Source organism: Triplophysa dalaica, chromosome 13 (assembly GCF_015846415.1).
Source record: "Triplophysa dalaica isolate WHDGS20190420 chromosome 13, ASM1584641v1, whole genome shotgun sequence".
Lineage (NCBI taxonomy): Eukaryota > Metazoa > Chordata > Actinopteri > Cypriniformes > Nemacheilidae > Triplophysa > Triplophysa dalaica.
This window is the reverse complement of record NC_079554.1, coordinates 15,009,428-15,023,578: the sequence shown is the minus strand read 5'-3', so window position 1 is coordinate 15,023,578 and position 14,151 is coordinate 15,009,428. Positions and strand designations below refer to the sequence as shown.

The 14,151-nt window shown below is 38.4% G+C and overlaps 1 protein-coding gene across 5 annotated transcripts in view; it reads left to right on the top strand.

Moving 5' to 3' along the window:
* Positions 1-14,151, top strand: part of sash1a (SAM and SH3 domain containing 1a) — a 184,883-nt gene that overhangs the window by 124,505 nt on the left and 46,227 nt on the right. The window contains exon 1 of one of the 5 annotated variants that reach the window (XM_056764400.1): positions 2,190-2,233. The exons of the other annotated variants lie outside the window; for them this stretch is intronic. The gene's annotated coding sequence lies outside the window, so the exon portion shown is untranslated. Of the gene's footprint in view, positions 1-2,189; positions 2,234-14,151 lie in introns of those variants that run through there. 5 annotated transcript variants of the gene reach the window in all.

The following is a 14,151-nucleotide window of genomic DNA, read 5'->3' as shown; positions in this document are numbered from 1 at the left end:
AACCACTCCCCCCCAAAAAATCCCGTCCCATCCCAATCCCGCGAAAAACTGGGGAAAATTCCCGTCCCATCCCAATCCCAGAAGAAGGACTCCCATTCCCTCCTACTCTCATGTTTTTTTTCTGGCCTAAATCTGTCAGTGACAGTAAAAAATACAGTAAGACTGCCCAGAAATGTCGGTGAGCACAACAGAGTCATCATTTTCCAGGAGTAGTCGTTGCAGCGTGAGCTTTGGGTCCGACTCCATTTTTATTTTCACGGCTACAGTCTAGTAAGGGTATGGGAAGCTGCCGCCTTATCTTATATTATTGGTGGTTGGCATTCCAATTTGGTGCATTACCACCCCCAACAGTTATGGTTGTGTGGAGCACGTCATCCACTTAACCAGCCACACCAAAGGAAACAGAAGATTATATGTTTATTTATATCAAAGGTATATTTGTGTATTCCCGGTCCTGCCCACTCCCGCTGACATTTTTTCCTCTCCTGCTCCAATCCCACGACCCCTGGAATCCCCAAATAATGTCAGCCTCTAGAAGAGATACGATCACCTGTACCACCTCATGTTTCCTAAATACCCACCAATCAGCTGCCTCATTGTGTGAATTTGCACCCCGTCTCATATGGCTTACAATTTCGGATAGTTTTGGTTTTGATGCAGTTGACATTGTGTTTGACTTGTAAGTGCTTTAGTTGTCTGTGAGAATGCTTAGGCATCTAGTGTCTGCTGTCTTGTATCGTGACCCTCTTTGACCTCTCAAAACTGACGTATTTTTGGTATTTTACCAGTCAAGGAGCAACATAATAGGTGGCCAGAGGAAGGAAACATTTTTTCCATGTTTTCTCTCTTTGATAATATAAGTAGCTAGATTACTGTCTATTGCAGATCCACCACAACAATATTGTGTTGTAGGTGCTTCCTTTGGAATTGCAAGATTGTCATTAAAGTTGAGTGTTGCGTTGTAGTCAGACTGTTCTGGTTGTGTTTCGGGTAGTTACTAGCCTAAGACAAAAGAAGCAACCCCCAGGTCTCTGTGATACGTTGGTCTCTAGATATAACTTGTGTCACTCCTTTAATTTAAAGGGACAAACACCCACAAATAAAAATGATGTAATTTATTCCCTCTCATTTGGTTCAAAACCGGTATATGATTTTAAAAAATGTCTCATTGGTTTTGTGTCCATACAATGGAAGTCAATCGTGTCCAATGTTGTTGGTTACCAATGTTCTTCAAAATATCTTCTTTTGTGTTATGCTGAAGAAATTAAGTCATACAAGTCTGAAATGACATAAGGGGAATATAAACGATGAAATAACTAACCCTTTAAGTCATCCATATTATCATCTGCATTGTTAGCCAGTTTGCTGAGAAAATTAATTGCACACTTTTTTCTAAAAGCTTCTTTTCCGAAGTTTCTTGAACATACTTTAGCTCAAACCTGAGCAATACTGATAGTGACACACACACGCACACCACCAATTGTATCAGATGTATTTTTCAAAGCTATTTTCTCTCTGTCTACATTGAATAAACCTCAGTCTCCCTAGAGATATCTGTTGATTTTCCTGCATCAAATGTCATTCTCTCACTCTTCCTTTTCTCAGAATTTGGGTCATGTATAAAAATCTGAGTGCCATGTAGAGTCTGTGAGAGAGAGAGAGTGATGTGTGTGTAATGTGTGTATTTGGCTCTGGGCTGTGTTTTCAAGTTTGAGGGAGGATGCTGGCAATGGTTACAGTAACAGGAAACGCCAGTCATCCCACAGGAGCCAATAAGCACCGAGCTCAACTGAACCCAGTTACACTCCCGCCAAAGATGTTTCAATGCTGCAGTCTCTCTATCGGGACCACAGCTGTGGTCTGTATGTGGATGTATCACAACTTTAGTTAGGGCCCATTTCAGCTGAGAGCTACAAGGTATTTATGTGTGTGCTTGTGTGTTTGTGAAGCGTGTGTTTCCATGCTGACGTTTATAAACTCAGAGAATGAATCTGTTGATCTAGCGCTCTTCTGCAGCTATGCATTGTTTTAATTCCCTATTGTACTGAGAGAGAGAGAGAGAGAGAGAGAGAGAGAGCAGGCGTGGATGAAGCTGTACTAAGGGAGGAGGGAACTTGGAAAAGAGGAGGAGGTTTAGAGAGTAATAGAACAGTGAATGAAAGAAATAAAGACAAAGAGAGGAGACAGATGAGTTCACCCTGAGTGACATTAAACACAAGCTTCTGTTACACTGGTGAGTCCTGCGATTAAACTACTGGCAAATTGTTACAGTGTGTTATTCTGTTTGATATTTATGTTTGCATTATAAATTATCTTCGAGTAGCGTTTGCATGCTTTTAGATCACACACAATTTCTCATAGTGTGGGAACTGCAAAAGATCAGGAAAAGTTTGCTCCTTGAAGTAGTTCAGTATATTACAGTTTGTCTGTATTGTTTGCTGATGCAGCGGTCTGTTTACTCTACATTACTCTGAAAGCAATATACTCGTTAAATACAACGCATGTTATCGATTACCACACTTTTGACCTGCTTCCTCACTTTGCACAAACAAATAAAATCCTTTGGATTGTTACACATGTAGACTTCCACTGTAAGCAGATATTGGTTTTATTTTTGTTTCTTTGTATTTTGTTTTGAGTTCAAATGATTTGCTGTGAAAGTTCAGGTTGTTGGGTTACTGGACCATCGCATCTCACATACAGCTGTGTGAATGTGTGCAAACATGTGAAAGAGAGAGACAGAGATGCATCTTTGTTTGACAGGGGGAGGGTCACATTATAAACATTATAAAGCTTAAATATTAACTTTTTTATCTCATTTTATCACCAGAAATAAACGTGTTCATGCAGCACAAACTTAATGTTAATGGTGCCCTTACATCTCACTTATGCTATCAAATGTGAATTTGGTTTGCAGTTTTGAAACTAGCTAAAGTGAAGGCATACTGTAATACAAACAATGAAGTTTGTGGACACAAACAAAATCCCACACATCTCATTCTAGCTGTTTAGATTCAAACAGGAAAGGAAGTTAGACAATGAGGTAAGTTTTGTATGGTGACTACAAATTTTGCTAACAAGCATTCAGATATACACACACACACATTCGAAGCCCCTTGTGTTTGACTTCCTGTCTGGAAGACACCCAACAGCATCTGGATCAATTCAGGATCGAGAAAGAAAGACTATAGTTTGTTCACATTACGTGAATTTTCATTATACAATTTGAATGAACATAGGATAAAAACCTCAAAAATCTGTTTTCACAGTTCATAGGAGAGGTGATAGAACTGATAGAAGTCTACATTTACATTTACATTTAAGCATTTGGCAGACGCTTTATCCAAAGCTACTTACATTGCTTTATCCTATACATTTTACATAGGTATTTGCAATCCCCAGGGATCGAACCCACAACCTTGCGTTGTTAACGCAACGCTCTTACCCCTGAGCTAAAGGAAAGCTAGTCTCTCATCATGAAGACTGCAGGCCACGGACAACCAAGCTTAGCTGATCTTTGAAGTTATTGTGATTTGCTTAAACCGCTGGCAGTTTCATCAGTGAAATCACCATAACTTTACCTTTTAGAGAGTCTGCTGGCATCCCATCCTGATATGAGTTGTGTGTTGCCATGGCAATGGTTGGCAGTACCTGCTCACCAGTCCCCTGCTGTTCCTCATCATTGTTTTCTTTTTGAATATGTTAGGATTTATTGTATTGCGTATATCATTTAAGCCTGAGGGACCAGTCTATTTTTTGTACTATTAGTCACCTCTCTGTCTTTAAAGACTTTCATTATTATAGTTTTGTGGTTAGTTGCTAGTATTGTATTTTTTATATTGCTATATAAGTTAAAGGGGTTATATGGTACGAACACGTGTTTTTACATGTCTTTGGTGTGTTACAAGTTGCCCATACATGTATTATTCACGTAAAATTGCAAAACTTAAAGTGTCTGAACAAAAGATGCATTATATCTAAAAGCGAATTCTCACCCAGAACAGCCTGAAACACCTTGAGTAACAACACCCCCACAAATCCACGTCAGTTTGTGGTATGATTTGACTAAGACAGCCCAAATGTATACGCAAGTACGGTGGGCGTACCTGCCAGTACAATTGCTTTGGAACCTGATGTTCCAAATATGGTAAGAGCAGTTACATTTCATCATAATATTCCTTTTGTGGTGATGTTAGCGGTCTAGTGGTGAGGTTGGGAATTGCAACCAATGGGTCACTCCACCTCTCCCTTTCAAAGCACTATGGTGCTTCTCACAGCACTAAGATGTCGTCTCATTTCCGCTTCTATGTCGAATGAGATAACGTAATTACCAAATTCGCTCTGTAGAGCAGTTGTCTGTTCATCGCTTCTGTAGAAACGATTTGGCGAATTCCATGTAAGGGGACCCACGGTCAATAGAAATAACTCATTCTAAGGTAATAAAAACACAGCACTTTATTATGTTAGTTCTTTATACACCTCTGAAGTCATACTTATGTTTTTTATATTGCATTTCTGTCAATAGATTTTCCTTAATACTACACAAAGCACCTTTAAATGTATTTTTCTTTAAGGCTTATAGTTTAATTTCTTTTTATTTTCAGTTCATAATTGTATTTCCTCTACTTAAACTTATTTCAGTTTATTGCTCAGGCAACATTTTCAGACCAGAATAGGGTTGTGTTCTCCAAACATGGGCAAGTCAGAACCAGCCTTCACATAGCCAGTTAATCATCACTAAACAACTAGGAACCACATTGCAACACTCTGCCAACCACCCTCAACACCCTAGCATCGTGGAGACATGTGTCTGTATTATTTTTATAATGTAATTATATATTCATAGCTTGGCTGAGAAAATGATACATTTTAGATAGTTAGTCTCAACCCAAACAACAGACCATCATGCCTATGATGTCATTTCAAATAATATGGGAGTGTGTGGCATATGGTATTTAATCAGACCTCTTAGCCTCTCTGCTGTAGACAGGACACACACACACAGCTAACTGTACTGAATATAATATAGTTATTGGGTTGCTTGTTTTGGGGAAAATCTGTGTTTCTTGTGAAATGTAATTTTTACATTGTAATATACTATTTGGATAGCTTGTGTGTGTGTGTGTGAGAGAGATTGGGCAATGCATGAGTGATGATGTGTTACTTGTTGTGTTGGAGAGTGAAGTTTTATTTCACGGAGTGAGGTTTCTAAACTGTGTCATTCTCCAGATGTGTGGTGCTGGTGACCTCATCCAAACTGAACATCAGGGTTTACAGAGACTCAAACTGCAGTGAACCGCACAGCTGACTTATGAGCAGACATGTCCTAGTGCGTGTGTGTTGAAGTTGTTTAGTAACTTTAATCTGCACTAGTGTACAGTGAGATTGTTTTATAGACTGACTGTGAGCCGATCATATCTCCTCGTTCCACATCAGTGATGTACAAGCGTATTTCTGTTCTGCAGAGGTGACACACCACAGGACCATGAAATTGTGCATGTGAGGGTGTGCCTGTAAGAATCCATTCTAATGTGCAAGCATTTAAAAAAAGTTTTGTGCTTTGCTCTGTAACAAAGTAGGGAAAAGTGGAGCATACATATACATAGTCATGTGTATCTAACTTACAATATGAGACAAAATCTTAAACCGGTTGCGTGCATATGTGTGTATGTGTGCTGTATAGGCACATCTTTTGCACATCATCCCACAGCGACTGTGAACAATGAAGTGTGACGCTCCCATTCTCCTGCTGTCCACCCTCATACACTGACACATTCGCTGTAACACACACAGTCATGCTCTTATCCCGTCTATATATGTGTGCATGTGTGTCGAATTTGGAACAATACTTTCTTTTCTTTCAGTGTAAAAAATGCTGTAATGAGCTCATACACACAACACTGTCATGTAGCAACCGGTAACACACCCACACTTATACGCACATTTTTCCATCTTACATTACATCGCATCTTACCATATGTTATATTAAACATTTATATATAATGATTTAATTAAAGGATCAGATGAAACATAGCGGCATCTAGCTGTGAGGTAGCGAATTGCAATCAATGGCTCACTCCATCCCTCCCTTTTGAAGCGCTACAGTGGCCGAGGCAGGACTAAGATGTCGTCATGTTTTCACTTCTTTGCCAAATTTGTTATCGTATTAACAAAACATGCTCTGTAGAGTTTGTCCGTTTAGGGTTGCTGTAGAAGCAACATGGCGAATTCAATGCAAACGGCACCTAAGGTGTATGTAGATCGAAATAACTCATTCTAAGGTAATATAAACATAATGCTTCATTATGTAAGGTCTTCAAACACATCTGAAGACATAGTTATGTATATTTTATTGCATTTCTATCAATAGATCCTCCAAAAAATTCACACATGTTTACAAGTCAACCTTTTTTAGATGAGCGGACTCCAAAAGTAGAAAAGTAAAAGCGTTGTTAGTTTTGCAGATGTGTTTATAACGCTGTGTTTTTCAGAACATGAAAAGAAATAATGATGTTATCCTATGCAAATCAAAGGTTGCAAATGAGTTCTATTCCTGTAACATAACTACACTGGACTGTAGAAAAAGAAAACACTGAATTGTTTATGTGTGTGCATCTGTTTAATACTGTTTATTCTTAAAGAGGACATGGTGAAGCTGAAGCTGAGGTCAGGCACATATTGTTAGCAGATGTATTTATTCCTCAGTTTGATTTATGTGTGTATGTGTTTGGTAATATACGAATATCACAGGTGTGTATAGTTTAAATCTACTTGCTAAATGTCCCATGCTAAATCTCTGTTTGACTCTCTCTTGATGCCAGGCGGGACCGCCCTGTCTGTCTGTCTTTCTGCCTGCCACGTTTTCTGCAAGTCCTGCCTTTCTTAAAGTGATACGTCACCAATAACAACAAAAAATAATACTCACCCTCATTTAGTTTCATTGTATCAAAAAGATCACCTTGGAGATGCTCCTAGATCACTTCACCAAAGAAAGAGAGTACAAGTTTGAAAGAACATGAGGGTGAGTAAACAATGCCCGTTTTTTTTATTTTTGGATAAACTTTCCCTTGAACTCGAGTTGGGTGCCTTATTATTTAAAATGAACACGGAAATGACAGTTATTTCAACAAAGTAGACAAAAATGTTCCCAATATAGTTTCACAGACAGTTCTCTGTAGTTATTCCATAGTAAACTGGAATAAAAGTCCAGGTCTTTCTGGTAAGACCTCGAAGACATAGCAACAAGTGTTTGTTTATTTGAAGTGAATTTGACGTTGTATAATCTAGTCGAGCAGAGTTGTGATGATACGTGAAGTTTTCCAGTAAAAACAGAGACTGCTCACCAATTGACACTCTCACAACTTTCTAAGGTGGGTCTGCGTGTAGCTGAAAATGTGTTGACACAGCATCTACATCCCTATGGACTACTTATTGCTGTGTCGCTGCCGTAACAGCTCGGTCTAATTGTGTATCCCAAACCTCCTGCTGAGTTTGATGTGTTTATGAATATCAGTCCCACATTAAAACCTGGATAATGGGGCTTATAAACTCAAGCCCATCCTGATCAGAGCCGGCCAGCTTGTTTCTACATATTCTTTTCCCTTTTATCCTGAACCCCCAGCCGTGAGTTAAGTGGAGTATAGTGTGTGTTTGTCTGTCGGTGTCTGGCTCCAGTAGTATATTAATGGAGGAAGACAACCTGAGGGGGAATAGGTGTTTTGGGAGTGGAGATTGAAACAGCCTGTTCAAAGAGCTCCTCTGATTTTTTGCCCATAGCAGCAGGAGTTCAAATACACACACCCTTTAACCTCACTGCCTGGCTACTGTTTATTTTATACCTGGGTCATATGTTCAATTCTCATTAGATTAAACAGGTTCAAATGTCTGCTGGACTGAAATAATGTTGATATGATTAAACTGTTAGTACAAGAAATTGTGTGGATTTGTGCTAAACACACACGCACACATTTGGGTTTCTAATAGGAGACCACAAACCATTATTTGGTTCCAGGTTGCACATTCTCATTTTACAGACGATTCATTGGTCGAAAATCTAACAAAAGACAGGTTGAAAAGTAAATCGATCAATTTGTAATTGTGAATACCTGCTAAGTACATTTTGTAAACATCTATAGGTACACTGGTATATAGATGACCGTAAAGGAATAGTTCACCAACAATTAAGATTTTCTCTCAATTAGTTATCTTTATGCCGCCCAAGATGTAAACTTTTTTATTTAAAGTCCTTATTATTTAAAGTCATTGTGAACCGGAAGTTGCGATAATTTTCACTTCCGTATTATGAATCATTTCCGACTGAAATGGAATTATGAATGAGAAAAAATAGTGGCCGTGGCTTGCGTTTTTTTGCTGCGATTTGTTTGGAAGAATAAAAAACATCCGTTGCATTTTGAAATAGAACTGGCTGCAGACTGACATTTAAATGGGAGGAGTTAACGGATGCTCCGCCCAAGCCATCTAAACTAAGTCATTTAAGATGGATAGTCACTAGAGGCCAGAAGTGCATTTTCATATTTCACCTGAAGATTATATGAGGGCACATGAATTTTAAAAAGAGAATGACCCACATTGTAACACTGCAATATTTCATGGAAAAATAAGCATTGTCATTTTTATTTCACTGGGACTTTAAATATAGCGGCACGACCATAATTTCAATTCCTATTGGTTCTCAAATGACATATGGTCATGAGACACGCAACGTGTTTATATTTAAACTGAGAGCTCGGAAGTCCTTATTTTGGTTTCAAATCACTACATAAGTTAATCTTTTTTGATGGATGGATGTGCATTATGGCATAGTTTGGGACTTTGGAACCGTCGCTTTCTTACTGAAACCTTGGATGCCCGAATTCACAGTTTTTCAGGAAATGGAAAAAAACTAGACCTTCATATGAACAAATACTCTGTGTTGTCAAAAGTTAACAAGCGCTTTTTAATACCTTTTATTTGGTTAGATATTTGCAAAACCAACAGACAAGCATAGAGGGTGAATAATCATAATCATTTATGGCAAAAAATAAAATAATAAATAAATAGATACAAGGTTTCAGAAGGACAAAAGCCATATGTACATACATTGACTGTTTTTTTTTATAAAAATAAACACGTTCAGGTGAAAGAGGAAGTTGTATACATCTGAAATGACAAGAAAAATAAAGTTAGAAAATAAGCTGGAGTGTATTTCAAACATTACATTAGCATAACTGATCTATAGTTCAAATCAGCATTACAGTAATGGATTTAATAAGGGTTTGATTTGTTGATAGTGAGTGGATGTTAATGTTGGCTTGCTCACTGTTCGGATGATTTATTGCACAATGTTGTGATCTTGTGAACTGCCCTGCGCCACACTGTTTCAAAGGCAGCCAAAAGCATTCAAAGCCCAACCCATCACTGTCTCAGTCGGGCATTATCAAACGTTCAGAGCGAGTCTTCCTAACTAAACAGAGCAGCAACTTCTGATGTTGCCAACTAGCACACAAATACAATAAAAAGTGCTGTGTGTGTGCATATGTGTAGGCTAGAGTATGTACTTCATTGCAGCAGCAGTATTGCAGTGATCATGTTCTATAACCACAAACTTAAGAAGTCTTCTTTAATCTGTTTGTTAAGTTGTTATTAGAAATAAGAACAATGACTTGTTTTATGTGAGTTGTGTGTTTTATTTTATGCTTATGAATGATGATTGTAACCAGTAAAACTCTTGTTTGACAAACAAATCGATTTATGGTTGGTTCTGGTTAAGGCATTTTGTGTGTTCAGAGTGGTTAATATATTTGGTGCTGAAAATGGAAAAAACGACACACAGCAGTGTTTTATCTTCTGTGTTTGCAGTCATAGCCTCCAGAGGGCGTTGTTTCCTCACAAACGCAATCGACTGCATTTCCATCAGTTTATCAGTTTTATGTAAATAAAATAATCAAATAAAACACCCTTTCTGTGCATAACAGTGGAAATAAAGACTGAAAATGTACTGGTAATGTGCCATTATTTCTTCTGTTTATTTTACAGACATTTCCGTTAATGCAAAAATCGAATTCAGTGCAGTGCAAGATTTTAAATACATGTGAAACTCTAAAAAATTATTATGTATAATTAATTAATACAGTATGTTGTTTCCTTTTTTTTTTTACAGGTACCTGAAGTTATGTAACACAGGTTGTTGAGCAACCCACCACACCCATAATGCTCAAACCCCATAGCAGAAATATTTTTTCTGTTTCCATAGATATCAGCTTTGTTCTGTCTCTTGTGGTTAAGCTAGAAGAAAGATCCGTCTGCCCCACACTCATATACACACAGGTACCCATGGCGTGAACGTTTGTATGCCTGGCATTCCTCCTGATGGCAGTGGGCATGAATAGTCGATGGCCTCTGGCCACAGCGAGCACTCATTACTCCCCGCTCACTAACCAAACTGATCCAGCTGCCTCAGGCCAGCAGCCTCCACCCCTCCCTCCTCCTCCTCCCCCTGTTTGTAGTTGGCAGGTAGTCAACTCAATTTCTCGCCTGCTGATTCTGCGTCTCCCTCCCTTCACCTCCTTCTTTTCTTCTTCCTCTCTTCATTTAGTCTTTAGAGAAGGAGGATTAAGAGATAATGAACAAATCTGTTGTTGGCTGTAAGTGGCTCTTTTGGTTGCTTGTGGTACTTAGGAGATTGCCTTTGAAAGAGGAGACGATCAGAGACACCTCCTCTAGTCCAACTTCTGCCTCCTTTTTCTGCTGAATTTCTTTCATACGAACACACACAAACACACACACAGACACCCTTTGAGGATGCTTTTTAAAGGACCTCTCCTAGTCATGTTGATTTCCATTATACGATTATAGTATTTACTGGACTCTTAAGCCTAACCCTCACACCACCTTTTTATAGGATTATATTCAAAGCATGCTGGGACTTTATAAATATTTGTGACTTTGCATTATCACCTTTGACGTATTTCACCATATTTGTACTCAATACTTTTTGACAACCACAGTGCATGTGCGTCCCTTACATGTTTCTGTGTTGTCTCTATCATCTCTTATTCGTTGTACAGAATATCAACTACTTGAAGCCGTGTTTGCACATTGTGCTGAAGTGCATGTTTGTGAATATTAATACGGCCGTCTGTGTGACAGATTGGCCATGTGTAGAGCTCCAATCAGTTCAACATTTTTCTTGAATGTAACTTCACTCTCCAGTGGATTGGTTGCTATGGTGACGGGGATGTTTGTTGTGGGTGGGGAGCATTGAGAGAGACAAACACTAGCATCTGGTGGTGGACCGAGCTCTCTTCCAGTGTGGTGTGGCGCAAGCGTGCATAGCGTGTCCAAGACCGGCATCCATACTGACATGCTATTACCCTTGTATATTTAACCTCAGAGCCTTTTATACCAAATTGAACTAAACAGCTCAGCTAGGTGACACGTGGAAAGTGTATGTCATGATGTTTGTGCTGTAGTGTACTGTAGTGATCTGTCTTGGTAACAGCTGTTTGTGTGACAGACACACACATCTGGGAGTTTTTTTTATGGAAATGTGAAAGAGTCTCAGGGCTTTATTAACTGGAATGGCCCTGTGCGCTTCTCATGACTATTAGCTGTGAGAAGCTGGACCTTGTAAGAAGATCCTTAAGATGAAGTCAGTGGAAAACCAGCATCATACATCTTATCTCACTCTTACACACACTTACATTACAACATTAGTGCTATTGCAGAGATGCTTGTGTTGGTAAAACTGAATCCAGTTTTAAATCTTGTGTTTTGCAAGACCTAAAGTGCAAAGCTTGTAATGTAAAAATGGCTTTTTAACAACGTGTTTATTTATTTAAAAATTAGGTGACAGTTTACATTAAGGTTGTATTTGCTAATAAAACGTTCATGTGATAGCTAACATGAACTGTCAATGAACAAGTATTTCTTCGGATGATTTTTTACTTAGTTCATGATCATTTCAGCATTTACTAATACATTTTTAAAATCAAACATCGAAATTGTTAACATTAGTTAATGCTCTATGAATTTACGTAACTGTCATTGACATTACTAACATTACCCAGGAATAAAGCATGATGAAACCTATATTGCTCATTGTAAGTTATTGCAGTTACTTATGTTAACAAATACAACTTTATTGAAAAGTGTGTTATAGAATGGCCATCAGGATAACTAATCTCTAATGGCCATTCAGAATGTTTATTTTGCTATCTATCCAACATTTCTATTAAATGGACAGTTCGATCTTTTTGATGGGGACTGTCCCATCAATACTGTGCTTTCTGGTGTTCTCTGGGCTGGTCTGCAGTGGTACTCTCAGCCTGTGATTTTGATGAACACCAGCAGGTGGCAGCAGTCAGCTCTATGTAAAAATGAATAGCTTGTGATTCCATTGGGCACACTGGTGGCACTGTTGTGTAAATTTCCTGCAAAGAAATAAATCCTGCAATGAACGATTTAGCAAGCAGATGTTTTCAGATGTTTCATTGCATTGTGCAAGATACCACCAGGCTCACAAACACACATAAACGCTATTGTGATGTGACAGGGAGCATGTGCATTTGTGTCTCACTGTGCATATCTTCACACCGTACCAGTTAGCACCCTAACTCTGATTAAAGTTCACACAACACGAAATACCCAGACAAATGTGAGCAAACATGTGCGGCTGTATAGCTCAGACCCTGACAAACACTGGGATAAATTGGCCAGACTAAGACCAAGGAATCAAACACGTTCCAGCGAATAGTTGTTTACTTTAGCAATGCAGACAAAGAGGGATAACTGGCATTTCAGTACCCTTTAGTCCTTAGAACACTGAAGAACTCTGAGTTTGGGATATAATGACAAAACCAAGTGCTTTTGGAAAATATTTCCTTGAAACTTGAGTTACTGGAAAATAACATTTCCCTCATGCTTTTTGAAATTATGAAAATATTGATGCACTGTGTCCTCAAGTCCTCTAGACTTGTTTGGGATTTTCAGAGTGACTCAGAGTGACAATAAAAGCAAACTTTTTCTAACATTAAGATCAAATTGTGGAAAGGTAATGTTAAACTGAAATAAACTGAACTGGTTGTTTGCTGAGCAGCACCACTGAAGCCCCCACAACCACCATCATCCAGATAAAGATACAAACACAATCCAAACAGAATGTGTTCTTTTTAATGTTAGTTTTCAAATATTTTTTCATTAAAAAATTAAATAGTATGGCTGATCCAATAATATCATGACACCTCTTAGGTCATGTGTTATGTGTCCTTACAAAGATCTATGAAAACTAGGCCGTTTCACCAGATGCACTTGTGCCTGACCCCCAGTTAACTTCTGATTTGTGTTTGGCTAGTGTATAATATAATATAACTATTTGCATTTTATTTTATTTAGGTTAATATTAATTTGTATTATTATTTTACGGTATAATAATTGTATTTAATAAATGATTTCTCTGTACGTTCATTTTAATAAATTAACAATTTGTTGAATGGGTCCTGTCGTTCGGTCGTCTAGTGGTTGAGCTTGGTATCGCAGTCTAAATTCAAAATATTGGAGAGACAAGTTCTCGGTTTCTTTTGATTGTTATCTTTTGTTTGTGAATGTGTACCGGAAGTTCAGTTGGGGTCACAAAAGTGCGCATCCGAAGTAACGTTTGTTTATGTTGTTAAGATGAAACCGTCTATAGAATACTGCCTTACTGTTTTATTTATTGATATTGTACAGAATGTCTTATAATTGGAACAATGCACATTGTGAAAAGCGATTGCAGTGAACGTATGGTCACTCCCTTAGTGACTCTTGCTCTTGGTCATGTCTTCAAGTGTAAATGTCATCCACAAATCTCTCATACAAAGTTCATGACCTGGTTAAGTTAAGGTTACTCAGTTTTACTAGTAAAATCATTGCACATATACACATTTTATAACTTCGCAACAGAACACAATACATGTTTTTGCTGTTTGCAGAACCTCAGGGTGCAGGTGGTCAGTGTTTTGCCAATTTCCGCATAAACAGATCCAATAAACCGGGCCAAACTGGCCCAAACAGTTCCGGCACAGAGCATGCGTATTAGCTGAATACCAAACACAGCCCTGCAAGGGAGAGTCTGTCTGTTTGTTCCACAAGTCCACCATCATCAGCCCCACAGGT